Source organism: Ambystoma mexicanum, chromosome 1q, assembly GCF_040938575.1.
Source record: "Ambystoma mexicanum isolate Mex_15411 chromosome 1q, UKY_AmexF1_1, whole genome shotgun sequence".
Taxonomy (NCBI): Eukaryota; Metazoa; Chordata; class Amphibia; order Caudata; family Ambystomatidae; genus Ambystoma; species Ambystoma mexicanum.
The window spans coordinates 120,083,499-120,101,873 of NC_090922.1; positions in this window are offsets into that span (position 1 = coordinate 120,083,499).

The window sequence follows — 18,375 nt, forward strand, 5'->3', positions numbered from 1 at the left end:
CTTTTTTGGCGATGGATCTTTCACTATCACATAACTTGTTAGTGTCTTTCAACACGTATCTAAAGAAATTGTTAAAAGAATTGTGGAATTAATATTCTGCTAAACAAATGGTTGACTAGATATTGGCATACATGCTCTTTATTAGCATGCAAAACTCATACCATGAGCTTTAATGTCCAGATGGATAACCAACTGGAACTTTAAGGAAGTGTCACTTAAGGGATAAAACCCATTTAAGCGTTGAAGATCACCAGCATTCGCAGTCATCTTTTGTTTACATACATGACAAACCTCTACCTGGGCGTAATAGGAACTTCGGAAACTGGCCAATTAGCCCAATTGCTGGGAGAACTACGGGCGGAGGTACATGCCTCAACACAAGAAACCAATGCTCTAAGGAGGGAATTAATCATGAACCGGGAACAAACAGACGACCTTGCAAGGCATCTCCTCCAGACTCAGGCTAGCCAGGCCCCACTTCCCGGGCCTGCGCCTTCCAGTACAGAAGCAAAATCCATGCCAGTGCAAGTTGTTCTCTCTCGGGCGGTTCCTCTGGCTCCTCCCGAGCCCAGTAAATACGCCATTTTTATGAACCAATGTCGTCTACATTTCATGTGCAGACTGGGAGTATTCCCCAATGACCAGTCGAGAGTAGCGTTTGTGCTTTCATACCTGGGATGTCGTGCAGCGGACTGGGCAACACCTATGGTGAACTGGGATGACCCCTTGCTTCGTGACTTCGAACGTTTTCAGTATGAACTGGAGAAGCTGTTCGCTCGACACACTCGAGGTCAAGCCCTGGGCAACGAGTTGTTGTCACTTTGGCTCGGCAATCAGGACTTGTTAACATATATCTCCACCTTTAATCGCCTCATTGCTGAAACCAACTGGCCAGAGGGTATTCTATCGGGGTCTGTGAGGAGAACTAAAGGATGTATTAGCCCAGGTGGTAAACCCTCCCGACGAATGTGCAGAATACATTGGCCCTCATTACGACCCTGGCGGAAATCGAAAAACGATGGCGGAAATGCAATACCGCCATCGAATAGCGCTCGGTGCGATTACGACCCGTCACCGTAAAGTACGATGCCATTAGCGACACCGTAGCGAACGCCAACGCTAACTGCACCAAGTACGCGCACGCGCGCCATGCCAAACCGTAATTACCACCATGGCGCATTGGTACGCGAATTCCGACCCTAGCGGACATGTACCTAACGCCATCAAGCATGGCGGAAAGTACCATTCCGCCATGGTGAGAAGTACGGCATCGCGAATCAACCGTAAACGGCCCTACTGAGTGCCCGTACACCACTCCCTGGCCACATTGCACAACTCCTCGTAGGTGCAATGAAGTCACACTATGCAACCAGTGAAATGAACAAGTCACCCATGCATGCCAACAAACAAATGAATCCAGGGGCTCCAAGTGCCTTGTGAGTGGGCATCCATATCTGCCATGGCACCATTGCCGCACTGATGCAGCACAGGCATTTGAAGGTCCAAGTACAGCAACATGACCAGAAAAATGAGACAAACAAAAACAGAATAGACATTTAATGCACCACAAAACCACCAAGGGCCATATAGCCATTAGGTCATGAACTCCTAAATACATTCCAGTATTGTGGGCTGCATCCGCAAGAAATGACCAGCTTCTGCTTGTGTGACGCCCTGTTCCATCATGGTACACAGGGGCTACACTCACGTCCAAAAAGGCAACACGGAAGCGCCTAGAACCGCAGGGCCGTCCCATCAGGTAGGCACTAGTCCAGCAGAAAGGACGATATGTTGCTCCTAGCCACTAGCACTGCGTAAGGGCATGTGGCCCATTGGCGATCGTCCCATAAGATCGTAATGGTGCTCCACTGATTGACACGAAGCAGCAGGTGTCGGGAGTAAAAGCCATCTGCAGGAGTGGCGTACAGATGGCAGCGGCAAAAGGGGAGGAGATACCTGTCACCCAAATGAAATGAAAAAGAATAGTATGGGCATCAGAACTACAATTGTATAACTCACTTCAATGATCACACTAAATCTACAGCCATATGCATGCTAGCCCACTCAAAAGGAATATACCCACCCAAAAATCACTTGCGAATCACAACCATAAAAATCGAGGTGAAAACAGCATTACAAACGAGTGTTTGTGTGCATGCGTCTGTGAAGACAGAATCCATCAGATGGGATTAGTAACGTGCATAGACACAAGTGCCTGAAGGCGCGTCGAGACAGGGAGGGTTCAACAAGGGCAGAAAGACGATGGTCCCACTATGGCAGCTCTGCATGACATAGTGCAGGGGAGGTGGATAGATTCCAAAAAGCCCTGTACATGGCAAACTCTCCATCAAATCATCTGTCCATGCATCCATACATCATTCCCTCATCCCGGCATGAAAACGCCTGATCATTTACTCACATCACATTTGAAACTTCCATTGAGTCTGTGCGTAATGCAGTCTGCAAAATCCACTGTTCTCCAGCCCGGAATTCTAGTGTTGTGAAGTAACATGTATTTGGGAACGTCCTGCCTTTTTGTCCACTACGCTATTGCGCATCCCATACTATTCATATCAATCATAGCATACTCGCCATGGCCCCTGTCCCAAGGACATTAAACAATAGAACGTTATACTTGCAGTCAGACCTGTGGGCGTCTCCTCGCCGCTAGCTGAAAACCGAAAGCGCTGTCCTTCGAATTCCTCATTTGCAACATCACGTCGAAAAGGCATCTGTGACCGCATGAAATCACAAATCCATCCATGTAGTGCGGCAGTGTGTGTAAATGGCAACTGGCTTCACTCACAAATGGGACGCCCCGCCCGTCGGTGAACCTCGGTACGGTGCTCGCCCAAAGGGGATTGCAGCTGGCACAGGTGGAATGAATCACCACAGGTGGAGGCTATACAGCCTGAAAACACATAAATTGCACACCCAACCCCCTCCCACAACCACACCCGCTCCAAAATGCTACCGGCAGGACTAGCGATGTTGGCCCTGGGGGACCTGATAGCACTGCAAGTACTCCAACTTCAAGAAGAAGACGAACACCAACTACTACAACAACCGGCCGCACAGAGGAGACGCAGGAGGAGGAGGAGGGCAAGGCAGGGCCAGCAAGGCCCACCAGCACAGCCACTACCACCACGCAGGCAGCCCGCAATCCCACGCCTCCGAGCTCATCCGTTCAACCTCACTGCTGAGCAGATCCACACCCTCTACCGTTTGGACCGGGACACCATAACCGCCATTGTGGACATGACACAGGCTGACCTTGTCAGCATGATAGATAGCCCAACCGCCATCCCACCCCTACTGAAGGTGGTGTCTGTACTCCACTTCCTGGCCACAGGCACCTACCAGCACACAGTCGGACAGTTGCATGGCATTTCACAGCCACTGTTCTCACGGACACTATTGCAAGTGCTCGATGCCCTCCTGAAGCACGCAGACGACTACATCTCTCTACCACGCTCGGAGCAGGAAATTACGAACACAAAAGTGGGATTCCATGCACTTGGCGGCATACCGGGTTGCATTGGTGCCATCGACTGCACCCATGTGGAATTGGTCGTCCCACATGCCATGGAGGCCCAGTACCGCAACCGAAAACAATTTCATTCTCTTAATGTACAAATGGTGTCTGACTCCAACAGGATCATTACACATTGTTGTGCCCGATTTCCTGGATCAACCCATGATTCCATGGTCTTGAGGAACTCTACAATACCACGCTACATGGAGCGACACGCAGGGAACAGATCCTGGCTACTCGGTGAGTCTCATTTCATGCCTGATAATGTGGGGTATGTGATGCGGCAATGACCTGGCAGGAAGGGGAGGGGGGGGTGCGTACGTAGCAATGTCATTCCACAAACGTCCTTTATTGTCCACATACAGGTGATGCCGGGTATCCACTGAAGAGATGGCTCCTTACACCACTCCGGAACCCACAGAACCAGCCTGAGGAGGACTACAACCATGCCCACTCACGTACCCGTGTAGTCATAGAACAGGCATTCGGCCTACTGAAGACTCGTTTCCGCTGCCTCAGCAGGTCTGGCGGGGCACTCCTGTACCGCCATGAGAAGGTTGCAAAGATGGTCATGGCATGTGTCATGCTACACAACATGTGCCTACGTAGAAATGTGCCCATGCCCCCTGACGCAGAACTGCAAGCACCTGAAGATGGTCATGATGAGGGTGGGGATGTGGCAGCACCTCAAGGAGTCCGCGAGGCACAGGAGGGCCGTGAAATTCGTCAGAGTATCATAGATTCATGCTTCTAGCACTCACGCCTGGTGGCTGATACATGGACACGGGACTTGTGGCACTGTGTGTGTCAGGAACATGCACAATATGGACTGTACGCCTATAAAGGCCTCGTACACAAAGATCAATGTCCACACATCTCATTGGATGAATGTGAAATGTTTATAGCATATGTGAAATTATGTTACACACCCCATCGACCCGCCACCCAAGTAAGCCCAACACACCCCCTCCACCCTCCTACCTCCCCCCCGAACACCAGTGTCCGCAGATGCTCATTGTCAGTGGGCAGATGCTATTGCAAGCCCCCTCTCCGGGTATCAGGGGCACCCCTGCCTGTGGAGCGCAGGTTCCTCCCAGATCTACGTTGGGGGCTGCCCTGGACGGAACTTGCAACGGATGATGTCTCTGCCTGCTCACGTCCATGCATGTCCCTAAGGGTTTGTGAGAGCTCAGTGAGCACACGGCGCACAGCGGCAAGTTCAGCACATACGTCTTTGGACGTCGCATGCAGTTCCCCCCTCAGGCTCTCGGTGCTTCTCTCCATTTGTACTCTCAGGCTCTCGGTGCTTCTCTCCATTTCTGCCCTAAGCGTCTCAGTTGATGTTTCTATGGCTGCCTTAGTACCCCCACATTCATCAGCATGGTCCTTGAGGAACGTGGCCAGTTGCTGCTGTTGCACGATCACCTGGTCGAGGGACTGTTGCCTCTGCTGTGCCATGGCCATTTGCGGTGGTGTCACAGAGGGGCTGGTCACCTCATGTTGCCTTGCCACAGGGCTTGTGGGGGATGGCCAGTCGTCGTCTTGTGGGTGCCCCTGCGTGGTATCCTCATGGTGTACGGGATGAAACAAACAGGGGGATTGAGACAGGTCATGGATGGATCTTACTTCGACATCCCCGTCTTCTGTGTCGGAGCATGCTGCCATTAATGGGGTGTCACCTATGGTGCTGCTGCCACCAGAGGCAGTGCCTTCTGTGGCATCCATTGGGGGGACCTGTGGTGGTGCTGTTGTGGGCATGCTGGCTGCTGGGGTGCCTGTTGATGTTCCCTCCTGTGTGCTGCCACTTGATTTGTGCTGCTGCCGTGTCTTGATGCGTGCAGCTGAGGTGGAGGGTCTTTGGCCGTTGGTCTTGGCCCTCTTTGCAGGTGTGCTGGTAGGGGTGTCCTGGAGCTCGTCGTTTGAATCGGACCCTGTGGTGGAGTTAAGGAGGGCGAGCGTTATTTATGGGTCTGTGGAAATTGGAATGGCAATGTATCACATGCATTGGGGTGGTACCTGAGGGTGATTTGGGTCGGGGCCTTGGAGGTGGTTTCATTTTTGTGTGGATTGAGGATGCAGTTGTTTTGCAGCCTGCAGTTAGGGTGTGCCTGCTGCACGTGTAGAGGGTGTTTTTAGGGTTTTTAATTATTTATGTATTTAATGTGAGTTTTAAAGTGCGCTGTCAGGCCAATGTATGTGGACGTTCTCCTGGACATGTGTTACTGTTGCACTATGTGGACACATGGTACTTCACATGATTGGACATTGTGGATTTGGCATAGTATTAGTTGGCCCACCTACCGGATTCTTCGGTTGTCTGCACTCCTTTCTCCATCCCTCCGACTCCCTCTATACTCTCCATTCCAATGGTGGAGGCACAGATTTCTTCCCAGGGGGTCAACTTGATGGGTGATTCCGATCCTCCCCCGGTAGCTGTGGCAATGTTGCGATTGGCGGATAGTATGCTCCGTACGCGTATCCGCAGGTCGTCCCATCGCTTTCTGCATTGCAGTGGGTTGCGGGGTGCGGTCCCCACCGCACTTACCCGCTGTGCCACCAGGGCCCATATGGCCTTCTTGTTCGCAAGTGCCGTCCTGGTCATTTGCGTGGAGAAGACGACGGCAGCATTCTCCTGGAGGGTCTCTGTTAGCACGGTGAGTTCCTCACGGGAGAAGTGGACCTGCCGCTTGCGGTCGCACGCTTTTTTCGCTACTTTTCCCATTTCTATTGCTTTCACTGGGGTGGATGACGGGTTGGGATGTGTCTCAGGGTAGTATTTTTAATGGTTGTGTGGGAATTCTGATTTTATAGGTGTACGGCGTGCTGTTTCCCGTTCCGGGCCCATGTTTTTACTTCCGTTTCCGTACGTTTACGGTCACCGTACTTTCCGGTTGCCGCTCATTACGGTGACCGCTAAGATGGGTGGCGGAATTGCACCTAGGGCGCCGTACGACGGCGGTGTGGCGCGTTTTGGGGACATTTCCGCCATCGCAGACTTTGCACTTCCGCCATGGCGTAGTGCTCGTGCCCGATGGGTCGGAATTGGCCGCACTTTGCTCCGTCGTGCGATGGCGGAAACGCTATTTACGCTATGGCGGTCAGGTCAGTCACTTTCCGCCAGGGTCGTAATGAGGGCCAATTGACTTAACAGTGCAGCTAGACCATAGATTGCAGGACTGCAAGTCTGATCGAGCTAAATCAGAGGGACGATCAGTCTATGTGAGGCCGCATGAGACTCCAACTAAACAACACGACCACGAACTATGCAGATTGTTTGTGTGGTCCACTCACTAAGGCCGAAGGAGAGAAAAGGAGACAACAGCAGCTTTGTATGCATTGCGACAATGACGGCCACTTCCTTCGAGAATGCCCGGTGAAGCCACCTAGAAAAATGGTCGAAGCAACGGACAAAGTTGAAGACAAGCGTAGGGGTCTACTTGTCGAGCAGTGAGAAGGAACCTTCACAGACCTCACACTTAGTCATACCCGTGCTCTTGGTCAACCACAAACAACTGTCGAAACTACATGTCTTGGAGGCGTATATAGACAGTGGAGCTGTGGATAATTATATCAACCAAAGAAATGGTGAATCGGACAGGCCTTCCTTTTAGACAGAAGCAGACATCGGAAAACGTCACAGCAGTTGATGGATCTCAGTTGTCCTGAGGCCCTGTGACGCAAAACACCGAGAAAGTCACCCTTCTGTGTCAGGATGGCCACCGGGAGGACATCACCTTCAATCTCATCAGTGCCCTCCAATTCCAGCTGATCCTGGGGATGCCCTGGCTGGAAACCCATAATCCCAAGAGCGATTGGCGCACACAAGCTCTGACCTTCTCCCAAGACTGTGCCGACACATGTTATGTAACGTAACCCATTCAAAGGGCCCAACAATACCGAGACCCAGAGGTGAAATCATGTTGGGTTTAACCAGAACTCTAAAAGGAGGGGGACCTAAGAACTTGCATCGAATACAGATCACTTAACCAGATCACAGTGAAAAAACAGTATCCGTTGCCCCTTATCCTGGAACTCTTAGATCAGGTCAAGGACGCCCGCATTTGCACAAAACTAGATCTTCGAGGGGCCTATCACCTAGTAAGAGTTAAAAAGGGGGACCAGTGGAAGACGGCTTTCCACATGAAATATGGTTTTTTTGAGTGCCATATTATGCCCTTTGGGCTTTGTAACACCCCTGTGGCGTTCCAATTCTTCATGAATGACATCCTCCGTGAGCTATTAGATGTCTGTGCACTAGTGTACATATACAATATCCTAATTTACTCAGCTACGAAAGAAGACCATATCGTCCACGTCCGAGCAGTTCTGGAGAAACTCCGACAACATTGGTTGTACGCCAAATTAGAAAAAGGCTTCTTCCATGTAACAGAAGTTGAATTCTTGGATGAATTCTCACTCCCACAGGCATGCGTATGGAAAGTGGGCGCTATTCTTAACTGGCCCTCGCCAACATCTGTAAAAGGAGTGCAGAGCATGCTCGGATTCGCTAATTTTTACCGCTGATTCATCCCGGAATTGCATGTCTAGATTGGTCTACATTGGTGGTGCCAGTCTGGCCATGTATTCTTAATGTGGCATTTTTACTGGGCATCAAGGAGAAACCAAACATGATAAGTGTTATTACCTGGTTAAAGTGGCCTACATTAGTGCAGCCCGTCTGTCCATGCTTTCTTACTGAGGCATTGCATTTTTAACTAGAAAAGCCAACAGTTCTGATGTGGTAATATACGCATATATTGGCACAGCCTGCATTTACATGTATGGGCACTTTCAGCATGGACATTATTTTACACTGGTATATATTGTGGGCAAAGGCATCATGACAATGCTTTGGAAAATGCTCCTGTGCACTTTTGGTGACTTGTACCTATTGGATTTTTTTAATGCGCTACCATAAAATACTATTTAAAACTGTGTGGCTTTTTGACTCAATTTTTCACTGAAATTCTTCTGCGCAACGCATCATTTGAACTCATTAGGTTAAACGTTTTCTTGGGTGGAGAACCACCTCAACCCTCCCATTGGTTGGTTCAGGCTCCCTCGCTATGCTCAGTCGCTCAGGCGTATTTGAAGCAAACATTTACACCACCAATTAAAAAATTCACCACCTGCCATTGAGCATTTTACTGCAGTATTGAAGCCTTATTTCACATCTTTGAGTGCCAAAATAACTTACACCCAAGCCTGAGGATGGTATGTGTGTACGGTTATGGCTAGCAAGCTAGATATGTGGGCAACACATGATTTACCAGGTTTCAAATTTACATTGTCGGGAGAGTGGGTCCACTTAGGCTTTTGTGGTTGTGAGGCCCCTAATGCAGAATAAAATAACTGGCCTTTATGATGGTGGTGGGCGTAACTTCACGACAAACTCTCTTGACAATTTCCCAAAGCAGTCTCCACACAGTGCTGACTAGGGCATAAGAAGAAGGAAGAGGCTGGAAGAAGAGAGAGGAACATCACGAGTTTGGCGGTATCCCGGCGGCATTATCGCTGGAATACGCCGGGGCTAATAGCGTTACTGTGCTATTAGTGCCTGATCACAGGTTTGGTAGAACGGGAATTCCCCATTGTGCCCATTCAGGAATTCCCCATTCCCCATTGGGCCCAATGGGGAACTTTCGATGCAACTGCTGTTGGCAGTATTATTGTGTGGTAATTCCGCTGAAAATTAGCAAATTCCCGGCAGATTTACCCCCCAGCTAAGAGCGGGGGTAAATCCTGCCAAACCTGTGATTTGGTGGACCCTTAAATGCGGCGGTAATAGCGTTACCGCCACATTTAAGGGTTTCCGCCAAACCCGTGATGAGGCTGTGAGTCTAATGAGCGTCTGGAGTGCCTCGATTCGTGCAAACCCAAGCCCTGCAAGTGCAGCGCAGAAAACTGTAGAAAGTACTAGAAAGCAAAATATTACGAACGCTGATATAGTTCGGATTTCCTTTGCTTTACTCTGGCACCATGCTTCCCAGGATCAGCCCTGTGGGCTGAAGAGAAAGATTTTTTCCCCAGTGCATCTTTCAATAATATTTAACATTGTGCAAATGCCAACACCAAATATAATGACAATGCCCAGCATGGCACGCCCAACTAAAATTCATTACATCATCATGCAAATAAAAATGGCGAACAGAACAGCCAGACGCAATCCTTACAGAATTCCCTAGAGGATTTGACCTGCGACTGGTGCCATATTACACACATAATAAAGACAAATGTATGAAACTGCACAACCCTGAGCACGTTTTGGGATTTGGTTACTACAGGAGTTTTGGAATGACTGTTCCGAAAACCAGGATTTCTCAGCAGCCAAGCAGAGGAATAAAAGTAGGGAACAAAGTGCCAAGCAAGCTCAGACAATCTGGCCTCATCGAGGGGTCGTTTTGGGGAGTAGGTCACATGTATACAAGGAACGCCCATACCTAGAAAATAACCCAGATGAAATTATAACCCCACACCATATACCATGACATGTCCAGAAACGGCCTGCATACATTTCCACCACGAAGTCCAAACGGTCTAGCCCAGTTTTGCCGACCTACAGTTTTGCCGAATGCATCTTTGCCGACATTTTTCCACTATTTCCTTTGCCATGAGATGGAGATGGGAAGTTTGGTTAATGTATATGGTGGTTGTGGGAATAAGGAGGGTGCACGGGGTCTCCTCCCCATTTTGCGCTAAAAAAGTAGCACAGTCAGTAAAAACAATTCGGCAAAACTCTAGATAGGCAAAATCCCCTAAAATAGCGAATCCCCATTTTTGGACACATAGGGATTCCGGTGGAATTACCGCATCTGGTAATTCTGCTAAAATGTGGTCTTAAAGTGGTAGATTTATCTACAGCATGATGTTGGAGGAAAATCCTCCACTTTAACGTAACAGTGGTGCAGGAAAAACTGCAGTAATTCCGTTACTCTAAAAAAAAGTGGCAGTAACAGAATTACCACAATTTTTTCCTCATACTGCCGAACTTGGAATGAGGCCCAAAGTCTTGTTACAGAATAAAGTGGGATCCAGAATCAAATGGCAAGATGATCTCAAAGTGCAGGATGGAGACTGCAGCGCCTCATCACGAGCTGGGCGGTAGCCCTAAAATACAGCGGTTACGCTATCACTGCCACATTTAAGGGTCCGTCCAAACATGAGTTGGCAGCATTTACCCCCAGCTCTAACCTGTGGGTAAATGTGCTGGAAAAATGCTGATTTTCGGTGCAATTACCACACGGTACTATCGCCAAGGGATGGGGATACCCCTTACCGCTAAACCCTTGATCCGGCGTTAATAGTGCCGGACGGGTGAACGGTAACGCAAATACAGTAGGGATGCCGCACAACTTGTGATGAGGCCGCGTATATCGTTGGTGCGGGCAGAGTAATCTGGCCCATTATTACATATCTATGAAATGTCAACAAAGCAGGCTTCGCTGTTGAACATAATTCTGGAGTAACAATTTTGTTAAGATATCTGTATTTTAAAAGCGAATTCATAATTTTAAATGCCTTCATCTCTTTTATGGATGTCTTTTTTAGTGCTGCTGTTTTAGTATTGAAATGCTGTGCAGGAAAGGCTCTAGGGCTTTGAAAGAGTTTGAATAAACAATACAATCTCCACGTAAAACTCTGGGAAATGTATATTTTAGAGGGGGAGGAGATAAGAGTCGTTGAGGGATGCAGGTGTTGAGAAGTGTGAGGCCTGCAGGGAGTGGTGGAAACAGATTTTTTCTTCACCATTTCATCCATCTGTTCTGTTGACCGCTTTAGAGCTTGCGTTGAGAGGAACTAGCGCTCTCATGCAGGATACGGAGCACGCCACCATGCATGTCCTGCTAAGAAAAATACACTCGATGCAGACTTCATTTCAAGGACTATGTATGCTCAGAGTCCCCTGCGTTTTAACCCATGATTTTTTCATATCCAAATGTTTCAATTTTGAATTTTTACGAATTTTAAATTGCGAGCAACAGCAAAATGCAAGGGGAGCTACCTCCGCACCTTCTTCATCCCCCAACGCCACCCCTAAAAATATTACCCTGTATCACCCACACTCACTATCTCTGACTTTATTTAAAAGTATATATTGCAGGTAAATGTCTTGCCAATGGATATGTGTTGTGAATATTCTACAAAGAATTCACTGGGCACCATGTTCAGTGTATATAGCACACAGATGATTGACAGTTCACATCCTCATGCTGATCACCACAGCTCAGGGAGGCAACTAGACTAACATTTCAAGGGGGCAGGGACTAACCCTTCAAATGTTGGCATGGGGGTAGCTCCAGAGAAAGTAGGGGAAGGGCCATACTTGATTTTGAGGGAGCATCTAACTCTTTGATACTTTCTATAGTGACTTTTCTGGTGATGCGCCAATGTTACAAGCTGTTAAGCCCCCCTCCTTCACGTCTGAACGTTCTGTCTCATGTCCACCTTACCCTTCCAATCACTCCCCTGACATGCAAATACTAACATCCCATCACCATTTCAATTGCCTAAAAATGTACTCCTCCTCCTACACCTGCGGCGGACTCACACTCTGACACAGCCCTTTCAAACCTTCATCTCTCTATCTCTGATATGCTGGAAGTCCTTGCCCCTGTCATGAGCATCCGTTTGAAGTCAAGTGCAACTCTTGGTATGATTCTGACCTCGCCGACCATTAAGAGCAAATGTAGGGTGGCTGAGAGGAAGTGGAGGACATCAGGCACATCCTCGGACTAACTGGCCTGCCGCCTACTCCAAAGGCAAAACAGAGTCTCTGTCCTGTCTAAGAAGAGAAAACCAAACAAAACTGCAAATATCCTCAGATCGATGCACATCCTCCTGATATTACTTCATACAATTCATGTATAACAATGCCGCATAATTCCTTCCAAAAAACAATAACCTTGTTTGGAAGATCTATATTGTGGACACAAAACAGCATGCCAAAAATCATTTGAATTTGTTTATTTAATCATACTATAATCTAGAAAAATATTTAAAATATAGCATATCAAAAATATAAATGACACATCTATTAAAAACCAATTGTCAACATACCCATTTTGTCACACAAACAACAAAAAGCTCACATCACAACTATCATTCCTCGCATACTCATTCATCCCCATACATACAGAAAAGCATCCCTCATACTTGTGCAAAAAACGCAATCCTGATATTTTTGTTCTATCACTCAGAACATCCCATCTATTGGGTAAATGTCTTGGTTACTCAAACAATACCTAGTTCGCAATGTTTTTAAAGATAAAGTAGTGGGTAAATGTTCCAACGTGGTTGCTCATAAACACATATCAATTCCCACATTTTTGTCTATCTAAACCCAAGTTAGAGCCAACTCTGGGGGGAGTAGGCTCTAAGGTGTTGTCAACTCGAGTTTCGGGCATCCAGAGCGCTCTATACAATATCCATCTGGTGCACCTCATCAGGACATATATATTACAGACAGAAAAGAACAGTTCTTAAAAGAGAATTCGAGTTGGTGTGCATTAGCCACTATCCAATTTTCAAAGACTGGTTTCTTTCACTTTATACGATGTCAAGTCGCAGTGACCCAAGTGTGTTTCCTGGAAGGTCGCTTCCACAAAAAGACGCAGTGGCTTCAAATTTAGACTCCTCATTCAATGTTGACAAAAACGAGTCAAAAAGAAACTTCATTCTTGATTGCAGTGTTGTTAAATCTTACGGTTATTTCCCATTTTCCACCAAGATGCCGTATACACTACAAGCCAGGTGGTTCCGCGAATGGAGACCATAAATGCATGCTCCCTGTATTCTCCGACAGGGGACTGCTTTGATGTAGTCAGTGTCTCTGACTCGAAGTTTCTGTAACCACTTGTATTCTTGCTTGTGTGTTAACAAGCCATGTGAAATTCTGTCTAAGAAGAGAGCCTACATCCAAGCCCACATCTCTGCTGCCTCGAACAACTCTGAAGAACTTTTTTAAATCTGCAAGGAGCTGGCCAATGCTACTGCAGTATCCACCTCTCCCTCTCCCTCCCAGGCCCCTTGCATGGCTCTGGCCTCAAATTTCTCCACTAAAACTCAGGACATCCTGTTCACCCTCTCCTCTTCCTCTACCTCCTCTTCCTCTACCACTCCAAGCCCCTCTATGTCCATGTCTCCTATTCCTTTCTCTTCCTTCCCCCGTTCTCTCCCGACGATGTTTCTAGACAAGTCCGATCTATGAAAGTCTTGTCAAAGCAGCTGCTCCCCTGCTCCTCCAGAACCATTAAGGACCACATTCACACCCTTGCTCCAGCCTTGGGCTATTTTTTCAATCACTCCTTTGCCACTGGAACCTTCACCTCCCCTTAAAGGAGCAGAGCGCTCAAAAATATTATTGTCATGATGCCCGCTCCCGGGGAGCCGGTTCAAGCCCTGCGTCCCCGAAAGCGGACATCCAGTCCCCAAGGAAGGACCCAGCAACCCCATATAGGAGCCCTTTGGACAGTGTCCTGGCGCCTATGGAGCCAGGCTCATAAAAGACATCAGTCCTGGCGCCATAGGCGCCAGGCTCATTATGGAAGTGCTTGGGTGCACTTACCTGATGCAGACCATGCTGCAGGATCCCGGCCTCCTTGAGGCCTGAAAGGAACTACTTTACCTGTCGGACTAATTTACCATCCGGGCGTGGTCAGGGAAGGATACATACCTGGAACTTCTTCCAAGGCTATTTAAACCCCACCCGAACAGCCACACGTGCTTCGCGTTGTTCTGCATCTAGCAGCTGGACGCTCACAGTGTCTGCTCCTGCATCCTGACTTCTGCCACGCCTGCCAGCATCCTGGCTCACCTGCCAAGGAAGAGAAGAAGGGAACAGAAGAAGGAAAAGTCCTTACCTGCTAAAATCCCGCATCGCGGAGACATCTCGCCGACAATCCTGAAAAGGAAGACTTTTATTTAAAAGCTCATCGCGTCGATCGCTGCAGCGCCGCATTCCACTCACCTTTACAAGGCGCCTCTATGTTCTGCAGCGATCATCCGGATTCGCAGTCACGCCCCAGCGCCTAGGGAGAAAAAGACCAGAACAAAAGGTGAGAGAGAGAAGGGAATAAGGAAAGCTAAATCTCCATGTTAAGACTTACCTGTTGATTCATTCCCTCTTCATTTCGGGTCCGCGCCACATCCTGGCATTTCCGGACCCCGGCCCCTAAGGGGAAAAAGAGACATCAGCGTTAATGAGCGAATGAAAAGACATTACCAAAAAACTCTCATTAAAGACTTACCTGATTTCTACAAGGATTTCACCTCTCATCTCAGGTCGGTGCCTGTTCCCCGGCATTCCGTACCCCGGCCCCTATGGGGAAAAAGACACTAGCATTAGTACATTAATGCATGGACACAAGGGGAACCTCTTATCAAAAAACTTACCTGGAAGCCAAGCAAGTTTGGTTCTCACCAATCCGAAAATCCAGTGAAGTAACTGGATACCAACGCGCCCCTGCATCAGAAGCAGGATGGAGAGCTCGTCCTTCCAGACCCTAAGGTGAGACGCTACGAGGAATCACAGAAGGGTTTCGAGGAGGGTGAGAGGGGAAAGTGGGAGGCTGATTGCTTTACCCCGCAGACAGTTAATCCCCTATTTTTGCCTACAGAAGGATACTTCTGCGAGCCAGACAAGCCAGATTTGGGGGCCCGGTCCAGTCCGTCTTCCGAACCCTGCGCATCACCTTAGAAGAGGTCACAGCAGCGTGAACCAGTCCAGCGCCTCTGTGGGAGTCAGGTGAGTGTCACAGAACGCGAAGACTTCCTACAAATTCCCACCCAGGCTCTATGGAAAGTTCTGAGACTGATCAGTTGGCCCAATTACTGGGGGAATTACGGGCCGAAGTACATGCCGCTCGTCAAGAGACTAATGCCCTCAGGAGGGAATTAATAATATCAAAGGAAAGAACTGATGACCTGGCCAGACAGCTTTTGCAAGGTCAAGCTGGGAAATCTCCTCTACCCGGTTCCGGAGGGAACCCCGCTCCTGTGGTTTCCAGTAACCCTGTGCAGATTAATCTACCTGGAAACATGCCGCTGGCCCCACCCGAACGCTTTGCTGGGGACCCCAAACGATTCGCCGTATTCATGAATCAGTGTCGTTTGCACTTCCTATGCAGACCTGGGGCCTTCCCTAATGATCAGACCAAGGTAGCCTTTGTATTGTCTTATCTCAGCGGCTGCGCTGCCGATTGGTCAGTTCCACTGGTTACTCAAGATGACCCGATTCTCCGTGATTTTCAAAGGTTTCAAGCAAACATGGAAAGGTTGTTTGCTCGACACTCTCAGGGGCAGGCTCTGGATGACGAACTTCTATCCCTGCGACAGGGCAATCAGGACCTCCTATCCTATATTGCAACCTTTAATAGACTAATTGTGGAAACGGGATGGCCAGAGGATAAAAGAGTCACGTTGTTTTATCGAGGCCTACGCGGACAACTTAAAGATGTCTTGGCCCAAGTTGTAAATCCGCCCCAAGAATGCACAGAGTATATAGACTTAGTGGTCCAATTGGATCACAGACTTCAAAACAGAAAAGCAGATCGGTCCAGGTTTGAGACCCGGGTGTTGGTCAAGACCCATGCTAATCCCAAGGGAGTTGATGTCTCTGAGCCTATGCAAATTGGAGGGGTTAAAGGACCCTTAACTCAAAAGGAACGTGAAAGGAGGCGGCAGTTAAAATGATGTCTTTATTGTGGGAATTCTGGATACTTTCTACGAGATTGCCCGGCAAAACCGCCCCGAAAGGCGGTAGGAGCCGCTGATAAAAACCATGAAGACTCTGTTTCGGGAAACGACTCCGCCCGACAAGTGTAGGGGTCCGCTTGCCGAGCTTGAAAACTAACTCTCAGACCTCGCATTTCATTGTGCCAATGGTTCTCGTAGATCCAGAACAGCCTAAGCGGTTGCATGCAATAAAGGCATACATCGATAGTGGGGCTATTGGAAACTATGTGGATAGTGAATTGGTCTCTAGGATTAACCTCCCTCTCCGTCCTAAAACCAGCAAAGAGGTCATCACCACAGTCGATGGAACTGAAATTGCCTCTGGACCGGTAACACATTCCACTACTGAGGTGACTCTTATTGGTCCCGACGGCCATCGGGAGGGTTTTGTGTTTGATGTAATCAAGGCTCCACAGTTTCAGGTTATTCTTGGAATCCCTTGGTTAGAGACATATAATCCTCGAATTGATTGGCGAGCTAAGAGAATAACCTTCCCGGATTGTACACAAACCTGCTACCCAGAAAACCTGAAGATTAATCTAGCATCTGTAACCTCTGCCTCCATGCAACTACCTCCGGAATACCAAGACTTTCAGGACGTCTTCCAAAAGGAACAGGCCAACACGTTACCTCCTCACAAATCGTACGATTGCCAAATCGAACTGGTGCCCGGTGCACAAACCACTTGTAGCAGGATTTATGCCCTTACCGAACCTGAGAATCTGCATTTGAGACAATATTTGGATCAATACCTAGCTAATGGTTTTATTCGCCCTTCAAAGTCCCCGGCATCCTCGGCTTTGTTCTTCGTGCCCAAAAAAGAAGGCGACCTTAGAACTTGTATCGATTACCGCGCATTGAACCAGATAACGGATAAAAACCGTTATCCTCTGCCTCTGATCCCTGAACTCCTTGACCAGGTGAAGGACGCTTGCATATACACCAAGTTAGATCTCCGGGGGGCTTATCACCTGGTACGAGTTAAAGAAGGCGACGAATGGAAAACTGCCTTCCATACTAAATACGGATTATTCGAGTACCAGGTGATGCCTTTCGGATTGTGTAACGCGACGGCTGCCTTCCAATACTTCATGAATGATGTCCTTCGGGAACTCATCGATGTTTGTGTTGTCGTATGTATCAATGACATTCTGGTGTACTCCTCTTCGGAATCTGATCACAGGAAACACGTCAGGGCAGTACTTGAAAAACTGCGCCAACACAAACTATTTGCTAAATTGGAGAAATGTGTTTTCCATACCACAGAAGTCGAGTTTCTAGGTTTCATCCTGACACCCAAAGTAGTCCGAATGGACTCAAGAAAAGTGGATGCCATCCTCAAATGGCCATCACCTAGCTCTGTAAAAGGGGTTCAAAGCATGCTCGGCTTTGCCAATTTCTATCGCAGGTTTATCCCGGAATTTTCACGTGTGGTACAACCCATTACTGCACTCTTGAGGAAAAATAAACGTTTTGAATGGTCTGAAGAAGCAGAGCAGGCCTTTCAGGATTTTAAAGCTAAGTTTACCTCCGCACCTATATTGAAACACCCGCGTCCAGATCTCCCTTATGTCGTCGAGACTGACGCATCCAGCCTAGCCATGGGAGCTGTCCTGTCCCAAAGAGATCCCGAAACCAACCAACTGCATCCCGTAGCATTTTGGTCCAGAAAATTCTCGGCACCCGAGGTTAATTATGCAATCACGGACAAAGGAACTGTTAGCCATTAAGTCCGCTTTTAAAGCCTGGCGGCATTATCTGCTTGGCGCTCGACATACCATCACAGTGATCACTGATCACCGGAATTTACAGTATTTGAAAACCGCCAAGGCTCAGTCATCACAGCAGCTCCGATGGGCTTTGTTTTTCGCTGAATTTGATTTTGTGATTACCTATCGACCTGGCTGCAAGAATGGCAAAGCAGACGCCTTATCCCGAATTGGAATGGGAGAATCTGATACAAACTCAGAACCAGTACCAATAATTCCCGAACAGAGGATTCTAGGCATGACTTTGTTACAGACGCTTGAAGACATTCAAGCCAGAGTGAAACAACTCCTGGACCCTACAACCTTACAGGATTGGATACAAAAGGGATCAGACTTTAC